Raw genomic sequence first — 11,841 nt, forward strand, 5'->3', positions numbered from 1 at the left:
GCCCCCCTCCCTCTGCTGAGCACTGCTCTCTCTCTCTCTCTCTCTCTCTCCTCTCTGCTCTGTCACTGGTGGTGAAAGATGCACAGTGGCTACAGTACCAAAATGGGCTTTTTTCCTTTGTGTTTTACTAGCCTACTTCATTTTCTGTTTTACAAATGATAAAGGGAAAATCAAGTCCTTATTTACATGTCAATCATGGCTTCTTTTTTTTGCGAATAATAACGAGCAACTTCGGGTAGAAGAAATATCTGTTTCCATTGCATTATTTGTGCTTTCCCGAATAATGTATTCGGATTCAGGTACATCCCTAGTATTTACCCAGGTTAAAGTGAATCTCGATTTTCATTTTTACACATCGTCCTAAACCATAAATTTGAATTTATTAATAAGATCGATTTATCGCCCAGCTCTACTTGTTTGATCATGACACTTTCCTCTATGTCACCTGACAGGCCATCTATTCTGTTGATGGTATTGTCAGATGAAGGAACTTTTGAAATCTCTTTCGCAGACTCAGCACTAAGCATCACACCTACAATATACTGACACACAGGTAGAATGACATGAGGATGAGCTAGCTACTGTAAATTCCTATTCTCAGTTCAAAAATAAGTTTCAATTGTGACAGTTATTTAACTCCATACGTTTGTTAGCTGTTTTCACCCCATTCCATCTGTTTGTCTATTTGTTTATTTTTCTGTTAGGAGGGTATCTCAAAAAATTATCAATGGATTTGCACAAAACTTGGAACTTGTGGAAAAATTGGTCACAGGGCAAGAAGAAACTGATTAAGTTGTTATACCAATTGGCCAAAGGGGGGCATGGTGGTGGGCGTGGCTTCTCACCAGTGTTAGACAAGTTGCTGAAAATTAGTTACAGTTACAAGTTAATTATCTCAAAAAGTAATTGAATTACTTTACCAATTACTGCATAATAAAAGTAATTAGTTACTAGGGAAAGTAACTTTTGTGTTACTTTTAAATGTTTGCTTCAATTCTCTTATTACACATAGCTATATTATTTTAGTGTTGTTGTGGCACAGTGTGGGACAAGACAACTGTCAAATTTTATCTATCATTGTACCCATTATCACTATGATGAAAAGTAAGTAGTGGAACAATAAAACACAATAGATATGTTTTGATAGGTGTATTTATTGTAGCCTCGACAGGCTTCAAATCAAGCATTAGTTCACTGTGTGGGCTAAGTTACCGCACTGCTAGCGGTGTTGCCAACTCTTTTCCAAGGAAAGCAGCTATTGGCTGCTCAGAAAGTCGCTAGACGCTGCCAGATGATGTCATACAATAATTTGCATATCAATATATAATGCTGCACTTGTTATGCACGCCGTGACGCAGCCCGTTTTAATATAAGTGCTGACTCCGCCCACCCGGGCCAGTTTCGGTGTCCACCGGTAACAATTACAAGTGGACCCTATCCTACAGCCCCTGCTGTGTGAAGCGCTGTGATCATCAGACTTTCTGGATTAGACAAGCAAGTAGAGAAAACCAGCATCAGCCGTACCAATTTATTGCCAAATGCTTTGGGATTCAACACATTAACTTTGCTTCCCACGGTCAGAAAAAGTCGCCAGATTTGTCGCTAGTCGCTTTTGAGAAATAAAGTCTCAGGGAGGTTGATCGTCTTTTGATTCACTTGCGCCACCGTAAAGTCGGATGATCATAAACCGGATAATCCAGTAACGAGTAACGAGCCCATTTAAATGTCAGTAATTGTAATTGTGTTATTAATTTGAAAAAGTAATTAGTTACATTACTAGTTACTAGGGTTGCAAAATTCCGGGAATTTTCAAAGTTGGAAACTTTCCATGGGAATTAACGGGAATTTATGGGAATTAACGGGAATTTATGGGAATAAACGGGAATAAACCAGGAATTTACTAAATTGAAGGTATGCTCTTAATAGGGAACTTAAATATAGTTGGGGAAAATATATTTTAGCATAATCCTGACTAAAACAACCAGATATCATGCAAGTACAGTTGAATATCTATGCTATTCCTCAATCACATGCACACATAGCACACTGCTTACTGCAGGGCTGTTGAGACCACGCCCCCTACATGCACTGTGCATTCCTGTGCATTTTTGTTAATTTATGAATGGGTTGGGTCGGGGGGATGAGTAATATTTAACTCAACATTCATGTTTTTGTTCTTCAATGAAAGAATTGATTGTTCAATAAAATATTTAACACTTGATAAAGTTCTACTTACAAATAAATCTGTTTTAATTGTATTATTTTGGATGGATGTCTGCTTATAACAAAACAAATATTTATGCTTGGATATGATACCTTTCCATTAAATTACCCTCAATTCCCAGTTAATTCCCATAAATTCCCATAAATTCCCATTAATTCCCATAAATTCCCATAAATTCCCATTAATTCCCATGGAAAGTTTCCAATTTGGAATATTTCCAAAATTCCCCAGCTTAACTTCCCATGGAAATTTACCGGAAACTTTCCGGAAATTTACCGGAAATTTTCCACCCCTTTGCAACCCTACTAGTTACTGCCAAAAGTAGTGGAATTACAGTAAATTATTCCCAACACTGCTTCTCACAAAAGGCATATAACATACAAGTGGATTCAAGTAACACCATCAAACTTTCTGTGCCTATCAGCAGACATAAGACAAGAAAAACCATCCATTATTGGCCCAATCAAACAACATCGGGGCACTGGAGAGCTCATTTCCAGTTTACGCTACTTTAGGCTATTATATTCTCTTCCCCAGGCCTGCGAGGAGACCATCCCTCTCACAACAACCAAATCACCACAGCAGCAGCTGCCATCACACATCCTCCAGGTTATCAAGGAGAAAAGGAAATTGAGGAGAGAATTCATAAAGTACATATCCCCCCCTCACCAAAACAGAAATAAACCACCTACAAAATCAGATTAAAAAAACACCTTATCCTTTACAAACGAAAGAAATGGACCACCTTCTATAAACAACTGGACAAAGAATCAAAATTAAATTCCTACATATTCTGGCAAAAATAAGGCAAATCAACAGGGAGTGAAACCCAGTGCTGCACAATAGTCAACTCACTGAAAATCCCCAGGAAAAAGCCAGTGTCTCCTGTCCAGATGACCCAGGAATTCACAGTAGACAAAACAAACACAAAGGATACTACCCTCACCACCAATACCTGCCTCCCCATACCTGAAATAAAGACTCAACCGAAAATAGAATAACAAAGCAGCCATGTGAAGATGACATTGACAGTATACTAATCAAAAAAAGCACCAGATACTTATCTTACTTACAATAATCCACAAACCTGGTAAAGATCCACAACACCCAACTAGTTGATTTTATTTCATTTGGATCTCTTTTATCCCATTGGCTAATCTTCCAAGAGTCCAGATTGAAAACATTTAGGTATACAATAATTCATAATAATACAACGCATAATTGTTGACACACATATCATATACATACATGCATACATACACACATATAACCTACATACATTGGCACATATCCTGTATGGACCTACATATATACACATATTCATCTACATGTGGTTCACATATAATACCAAACCTACTGACAGTGCAATACAATAGTGTGATGATTACATTTGAATCTTGAAATCTTGCAATCAACAATCCAACTGCCGTACTGTTCTTGAGTTATTGTAATGAATTCCATAATTTAACAGTTCTGAAAATAAAAGTCCGTCTTCCCATTTCAGTTTTTATTTTTGGTACTACATAATGATTTTTGTCTCTTATTCTTATGTTAACTTCATGTTTATCACGTACTAATAACAGTTTGTCCTTAATACTAACTGGCTTTTTAAACTTTTGAATTTTTGAAATTAGTGCAAGAGAATGTTGTCTCACATGCTCTACTACTGTGGGCCATCCCATTATAATATATAGTTCACTCACTCCTTTTTCAAACCCACACCTTAAGACCAGTTACAGACCCATCAGCCTCCACAGTCACACTGGCAAACAGGAAAGAATACCCAATACCCGACTCAGCACCCGCATTGAACAGTTATGGTGTGTTCAGAGTACGGACTAAAAAAATCTACAGAACGGTCTGGTGTACCAAGCTCTTGCCAACGGAGCAGGAAAGTTGTTGCCCAGCTGGTCGCTGACGGTTCATGTTGTCGTGCCGCTGGGTGCACCAACTGATAATGTCAGACTGTCATAGTGTTGCATTTGTCTCGTTTTTATTTTATTTGGCAAATACTCGTGCTTCTCAACTTTCAACTTTATTGTCATGTGTATTAAAATACACTGAAATACTCTGGCTGTCTCTGCCTTAACACAAAGGGCACACCATCACAAAATCAACAACAAAAAAAAAGAGAAAGACACTACACAATGCACTCATATGTATACATTATATACACAATATACAGTACACAATAACATTACATATTACAACAACAGTGTGCGGTGCATATGGGTGCGTCAGCTGTTCAGCAACCTGACTGCCTGTGGAAAGAAACTGTTACTGAGACGGGTGGTGTGTGATTTGATGCTCCGGTAACTTTTTTTAGATGGTAGGAGCGAGAACAGAACATGAGCGGGGCGGCTGGTCTCCTTAATGATGTTTTGGGCTTTCCTTTTGCAGTGAGTGGTGTAGATGTTATGAAGCTGTGGTAGTTCTGTGCCAATGATTTCTGCTGCTGTCTTTACTTTGTAGCAGTCTGCAGTCCTGAGCAGTCAGGTTGCCAAACTACACTATGGCCCCCCTATGGCCCCTACACCTTGCATTAAAATGCGTCTCGTATCCAGATTGTATCTAGATATGATTTAACCTGATTACATTTACACCTGGTATTAATATGTGTCTCCAGTGTCCACATTGAGATCCGATTGAGTTCTGATCGCTCTGTCCAGCTCAAACAACCGTTGTTGTCCTTGGCTTTTCTGTATGCCAGTTTCATGTGTTTAATTTTTCGTTGACATTGCAGCCATTGTAGCCGTTCTCCACCATTTGCTTAGCCATTGCTTCATAAATGGCTCGGTTGCGATATGAATTACCAAGTTTCGCTTGTATACTTTCATCAGACCAAATTGAAAGCAGACACTTGGCCTCGTCTTGACTCCATCCATGAGTGTCTTGAATATCCATGCTAGTAGCTTTCCTCGCTAACTGGCTAATGGCTGCTACCTCGCTGGTTTGGAACAGTCGCGCGCGATTACGTATTTCCGCCCACGTAGTTGTTGTATGTGGATTGAAAACGCAATTGCATTGCACTGACCACCTCCGGAGGTGGTTTGGCCGATCGGATCACAGTCCGTCCTCAATGCGTCTTGGGTGCATTTACACCTGTACTTTCATGTGGTCAAGCACTATCCGATTGCAATCCGATCACCCATAACGCATTTGAATGCGAGGTGTAAAGGGGGTCTGTGATACAGCCTGTCAGAACACTCTCTATGGTACAGCGATAATAGTTCACAAGAACTTTGCCAAAACTCGAGACGCCTCAGAAAGTACAGTCTCTGCTGTGCTTTCTTGAGGATGCAATTGGTGTTAAGAGACCATGTGATGGTGTCTGCGATGTGTATACCAAGAAATCTAAAACTATCAACAATTTCAACAGATGACCCATTGATGGAAATAGGAATGTGATTTTCTCTAATAGGAATGTGATTTTCTCTAATTCATCAAGTAAACAATAATAAAGTAAATATAACGACCCTACACTACCTTGATTTGTTCGCGCTTCACCACGTCATCAGAGCGTGGAAAAACGTTGAGGCCAGCTGAACTTGTTTTGTAGCTGCACTCGCCCGATGCGCTGCTACATTTTACGCTCTGCCGTTTCTCTCTAGGGGGTCATTCCTATGTTCCGTCATGATTTTTTTTTACCCCATCAAAATTAGGCCCTATGTTCCCTCAGCATCAGAGGGTTAGGGTTAGGGGGCGAAAGGGGCTAAAAGATTACCTCATTGGCGGGAACATAAGGTTGAGGGAACATAGGGCTGAGGGAACATAAGGTTGAGGGAACATAGGGCTGAGGGAACATAAGGTTGAGGGAACATAAACACACTCCTGTTTGTAGGGTTAGAAAAATTGAAAACGAATGATGTCCTGTCGCTTTGTAGCCCGTAGTCTGAACGCACCATTAGGCCTCCCAGGAGTGCATCAAGCCGGATTTAGAAAACATTCCACCACTGACAACATTCTCAGACTCTCAGAATCCATCATGCGCTGCTTCAATAAAAAGGAAATAGCCCTGGCCGCATTCTTTCATGTGGAGAAAGCTTTTGACAGAACGTGGCACAACGGACTCATTTACGGAGTACAAAACCCAAACATAAAACTTGCACATGCAAACCGGAATATCATCACCAGCTTTCTTCACAACCGTCAAATTACAGTTTTTCTCAATCGCTTAGATGCAGTTTCCAAAACACTATCCTCCTCCTCAAAATAGTGCCTCAGAGCCCTGCAACATTAATAAAACTGGCCACAGCACTATTTCAACTCTCTTTGTGTTCACCCAAAATACAACATTTGGCAAAACACTAAACGCAATTATAATTGCGTAGATGCAATTATTATTTTTATTTTTTTGAACTGATTTTTTATTCAACACACATAATACAGAGAACATTCAACTTGGAGGAGATGCAATTACACTTGTTTAAACTTATATTCTTTTCATGTCTGTTCTAAACATTGTTATGAAACTATTCTTCTTCATTGGTAATAATAATTTTCATAATACATAAACATGAGCAGCACATATCAAATACCGCACCACTCGTACCACCAATGAATTAACAATACAATAACTGTAGTATTAACCTAACACACTTTGTGGCTTATACCTGAGAAAGAAAAAAAACAAGTGTAATAGGAATAAAATAAAAATAAAAATAAATACAATGAAATAAATAAAAGTAAGAATAGGAAAAAAGAAGTGACTAAAGTTCTGGCATTGCCTGTATTAATGGTGACCATGTTTCAGCAAACCTGTCTGTTCTCAACTGTAATCTTGCTGTGATTTTCTCCATGATAAAGACATTTTTACCCTGTCTCTCCATTGCGTTATGCTGGGGGGCTGCGGCTTCAACCAGCATACTGTTATCATTTTTTTGGCTATTAAAAGCAGAATTCTCAATAAAGAAATTCAATCTCTATCCATCATATTATCAGGAAGTATACCCAGTATGAAAAGTGCTGGATCCAAAGTAAAGTTAATACCCAAAACCTGTTTAATCTCCTTTTGAACATTCTTCCAGAAATCCAGGAGTTTTGGGCAATCCCAAAATATATGTGTGAAGTCCCCCACTGTAGATACAATTCTTATTCAGCAATTCTCTTTTAATAATGACATGCCGGTCAGAACAGATTGTACTTTTGTCAGTTGGCTATGTACATTTCACACTCACACTGACACAGTGGTTCATTGTGTAAATCATTGCATGCAAAATACTACATACTACTACATTGTGTTTGTACAAAAGAAAAGGCCAGTGTGACTTGTGTGATTCTGGTGAGTAACCTCTCCAGTAAGTTTCTAACAATTGAAAAGCAACAGAGCACACCTGCTCCCACGGGTGTAAATTGTAAATGGAGCAAGAAGCAGGTGTCAGACAGCGGCAAAAACTTGGCCTTGCAAGAGGAAGAGCTGGTATGGCACGGGGGAGAGGAGCGCACACAGGATGGGGAAGAGGGAGAGGAAGAGGCAGGGGAAGGCAAAGGTGTCTGAGTATTTCAAATGACATCGTAGACTACGTAGGCAACCATGGCCTAAGTATAGCTGAGGCGGGTCGCTGGGTGCAGCCTCAGCTGAACCAGTCTTCTGTGGCGTTGATAATACGGATGTTCAGGAATGAGAACAGGTGTGTGACCACAGTACTGTACAACACATCACATATACACAGTATTGCACATAACTGTATTCCTGTAAACTAGGTCATAGCATGCTGTAACATCACAGACTGTAATGTAGAATCCATGGGCTCTGTCAATCAATTTATATATTTTGCATTTTTACAGAATGGTACCACTGCCCCATTCTGGTGGCAGAGGTCCAGTATTCACACCTAAACAGGAGATAGCAGTAGTCAACATGGTATGGGCAAACAATGCCATCAGACTTTGAGAGAGTCAAAGTGCTGTTGTACAAGATTGAACTTTGCATCCGTCAGTCTGTCCACCACTGACAGAGTGCTGAAGAGGCACGTGTTAATGAAGCAACTGTGCAGGGTTCCATTCGAAAGGAATAGTGAGAGGGTGAAGGAGCTAAGATACCTGTATGTCCAGGTAAGGCCATACAGTGATGTCTCTCCTTTCAATAAGTCTGAGTATACTGTCAGACCATGTAACAAAATGTGGGATATAGGTGTACTTTTACTATATTGTGTTGTTTGGAATGGTGCCCTAAACTATTATTGATTTGATGTGAACTACTTTTGTAGTTCACACGTGTGTTTTGCAGAGGATGGTGGAGCTGGAGGCAAGTGACACCCCACACATGTTTGTGTATGTGGATGAGGCAGGATTCAACCTGAACAAACAGACGACATGGCAGATTGTAGTGGTTTAAACCAGAACCAGTCAATAGTCCAAGTCAAACCCCACAAAGGATACATGAATAAACAAAACACATGAACCCTGGTAATTGTCAACACAAACAAATTAATTATAAGATAGTATAATGAAAGAAACACTCAATTTACATAAGCTCAACCACACCATCAAGTTGATTTTCAAAAAAGTATATTAGAACAAAAAAAGGGGTAGACAGTTCTTTACAATCCGTAAATTCGTTCAATTTAGTCCGTTTGACAAAAATAATCCACTCCGGGTTTTCATGATTGTCCCACAAACAAAACTCAAAACAAGGAAGTAACCACAGTTCCGTTCTGCTAATTCCCAAACCAAAACCCACAAACCCCCAAAGCTTTGGTCAACGAAAAAGAAAAAAATCAAATAGTCACTCGGCTACCGCCGACTCACGGTTACCGTGGCGATTAAAGCTTGTTGTCGAGTCTCCGTTCAGCTGTCGGATCCTCGACGGACTTTCCTGAGGAAGATGAGGAGATTTGTGCCGAATTGGGGTCTTGCTTCTCCCTGTTCTTTACTCCGGCGTCAGACCCATACTAAATGTTGCGGCTCAACATAAAGGAACATTAAGGGGCCGGTCTTTTTGAAAGCGGGTAATTCAAACCATTTCACTGGTTGACAGGGCTAGTGGGTGTGTGTGGGTGTGTGTGGGTGTGTGTGGGGAGGTGAGTGGAACATATGTGCCATGAGACATGTCAACACAATTTGGGCGATCGCCACATCATAGGTCATTGAGCTGCAGTGGATGTGCCAGGCCTGCGTGGGGGTAACTGCATGCTGCAATCTCAGAGACTGGTGGAATCCACCATGTTCCACCATGTTGGACCCTACAACACAGAACGTCTTGTTGCTTTCTTGGGGGGGCTTTTCACAATGCTCTCATTCCTGCGAATGAAAGGGGAGTGGTGAGGCCTGACTTTCCAAATCAGGTGGTAATTTGGGACAAGGTCAGGTTTAACCACTCCAATCTTGTCAGTGAATGGCTTGCTGCCCACCAATGACTAACGATGGAGTTCCGGTACGACTTTAACATACGGTGCTGAAAGAACAGGGTAGCTGTCGGATATTGCAAGACAAATGCGAGTACCATCAATAGAACTTGCAGAAGTTACCTGGTGGTTAGTGCGCATTAATCGGAGTTAGACAGTAGTTACAGTTACATCTCCCAGGAGGAATCATTCTGTTTCTTTTATTATTATCAGTACCGACTTTATAATTATCAACTGCTACCCGGTCCTTACAGGACATTTGGATAATTTCCCAGTGAAGAACCTCAGAGGTAATCAGAGTTATAGCTATGCCTTTATTTCACTGTAGCTACCATGTTACTTCACCAGGTGAGCACCGTATACTAAAGCAAACCGTTCCCAGTAGCTTCATAGTAATTACCCAGTCCTTACAGGAGATTAATGAGTTTTACGAGAAGAATCCATGTGTGACCGATCCCAGTAGTTTCATAGTATCTATCCTGTCCTTCCAGTAGCCTACCTATCCAGTTCTTACATGACATTAATGAGTTTTACGAGAAGAATCCATGTGGCTCTTTTTCAAAATGTTGAAGGAGAGTAATTATACGCACATCACGTAGGTGCAAGGCTATCAGAAAACTATCAATGAAAGAAGGAGTAATGGCTGCACACTTGCTCCATGCCACAAAAGTTTAATAGTGACAACATTTCGATCCTACTTGGATCTTCGTCAGGTCAAAATGTTTGAAAATTGGAAACCACACCCCTGCAGAGGGTCCGCGAGCTCTGCGCTCCTCTCAAAAATTTAAGCTCTGCAGAGGCCTCCGCAAACGGCGCAGTCAGTTCTGAGGCTATGATTGGTTAATGGTTGCTATAGTTGGTTACTAGGGAAGTAGTCTATTCGAGCAAACTGACAGCTGACAACCGGCAAAAATGGACAACCGGAGGAGATTCTGCGCTCTCCACAAACACTGCGGTCTTCATAAATTTATCTTTACAGTACTTGATAGTAATTACAGCAACATTGCATTTTTCAGTAGACAATGTTTTGTTTTGTTTTCAGTACTGAAACCAGGCTTGCCTTTGTTTCATTTTGTCATTGTATGGAATTTTGGGTTATATGAATACTGTAATGAACAATGTTTTTTTCACATTTGTGTGTGGGATAATCTTTTGTATTGTCAGCAACACTATGTACACAGTATGTCCAGCTTTGATGCTTGGCATGAAAACTTGGCATTTTTGTGTCAGTTTTACACAATGATGAAAAGGTGACAATCTGGTGACAATGTTGTAGTGATTGACTGACTTTCACTGACTGTGTTTTGACATGTGGTTACAGCTGCAATAAGTGATTTTCCGACCACTAGAGGGTGACAGAAACCGCAACACATTTGTAAGTAATGTACAGCAAAACTTTTCTCAAAATGACATTGTTTATGGACTTGTCATGGACAATAGAAAAGATGATTTTCTGGTTAATAACATTCTTATTCTTGGAAAATTTTATATACACAAATCAAAGTATATGAAAGTGAAACCTAAGTTTAGTGTATTTCATAATGAGTTTCTTTCTTACATAAAAGCCCTTAAAGGCATGGAAAATAAAAATGCAATGAAACTTTTTAGTATAATAGAAGAATATGATTTACAAAAAAAGCCCTAGCCCTTTAAGTTATTATTTTTTCTTTTTGTTATATTTAATATTATTTCAATCTCTTGTCTGTTTTGATTTGTCTTTTTTCTGTCTTTTTGGTCAAAGCCATGATGTTTGTACATGGGAATTGTTCAATAAAAATTTTTTTTTTAAAAAGTACAGCAAAGCTGCTGGACTACGGAGGCCTCAAAGGTCAAACCTAGCGAAAGACCATGCATACTGTAAATGCTAATAGCTAAGCTAACTGTACCTACAGAGAAGTTACACCGGTTACCAGTCTCGCTTTGCCAGATCTTTCTCCCGCTGAAGGTTACATGTCCACAATGACAAGTGAAGAGGCAGGTAGCAAGTTTACTAGTTTAACAAATTTGCTCACTCGCTACATCGATTCCGCCATTACGACAATTTTTTTCAGGGAGGTGCCAAGCTAGTTTTAAAAAAAAATGAAAAGCTGCTGAATGGGCCGGGAGGAGCTTCGTTCAGGAGCGGAATTTGACAACAAGCTTTAGAAAAAAGGTGAAAACAGCAACACAGCTGGCATATCAAATGAACCGACTCCAAATCATGAAAAACGAGGCAATAAAAGTGGCATTCAGACTGCCACCCTACCTTAACACACTGCACATTCACCGTCT

This window comes from Centroberyx affinis, unplaced genomic scaffold (assembly GCF_046629955.1).
Source record: "Centroberyx affinis isolate AG114_WGS23_722 - 3 ecotype Tasmania unplaced genomic scaffold, CSIRO-AGI_Caff_v1 ptg004237l_1, whole genome shotgun sequence".
Taxonomy (NCBI): Eukaryota; Metazoa; Chordata; class Actinopteri; order Beryciformes; family Berycidae; genus Centroberyx; species Centroberyx affinis.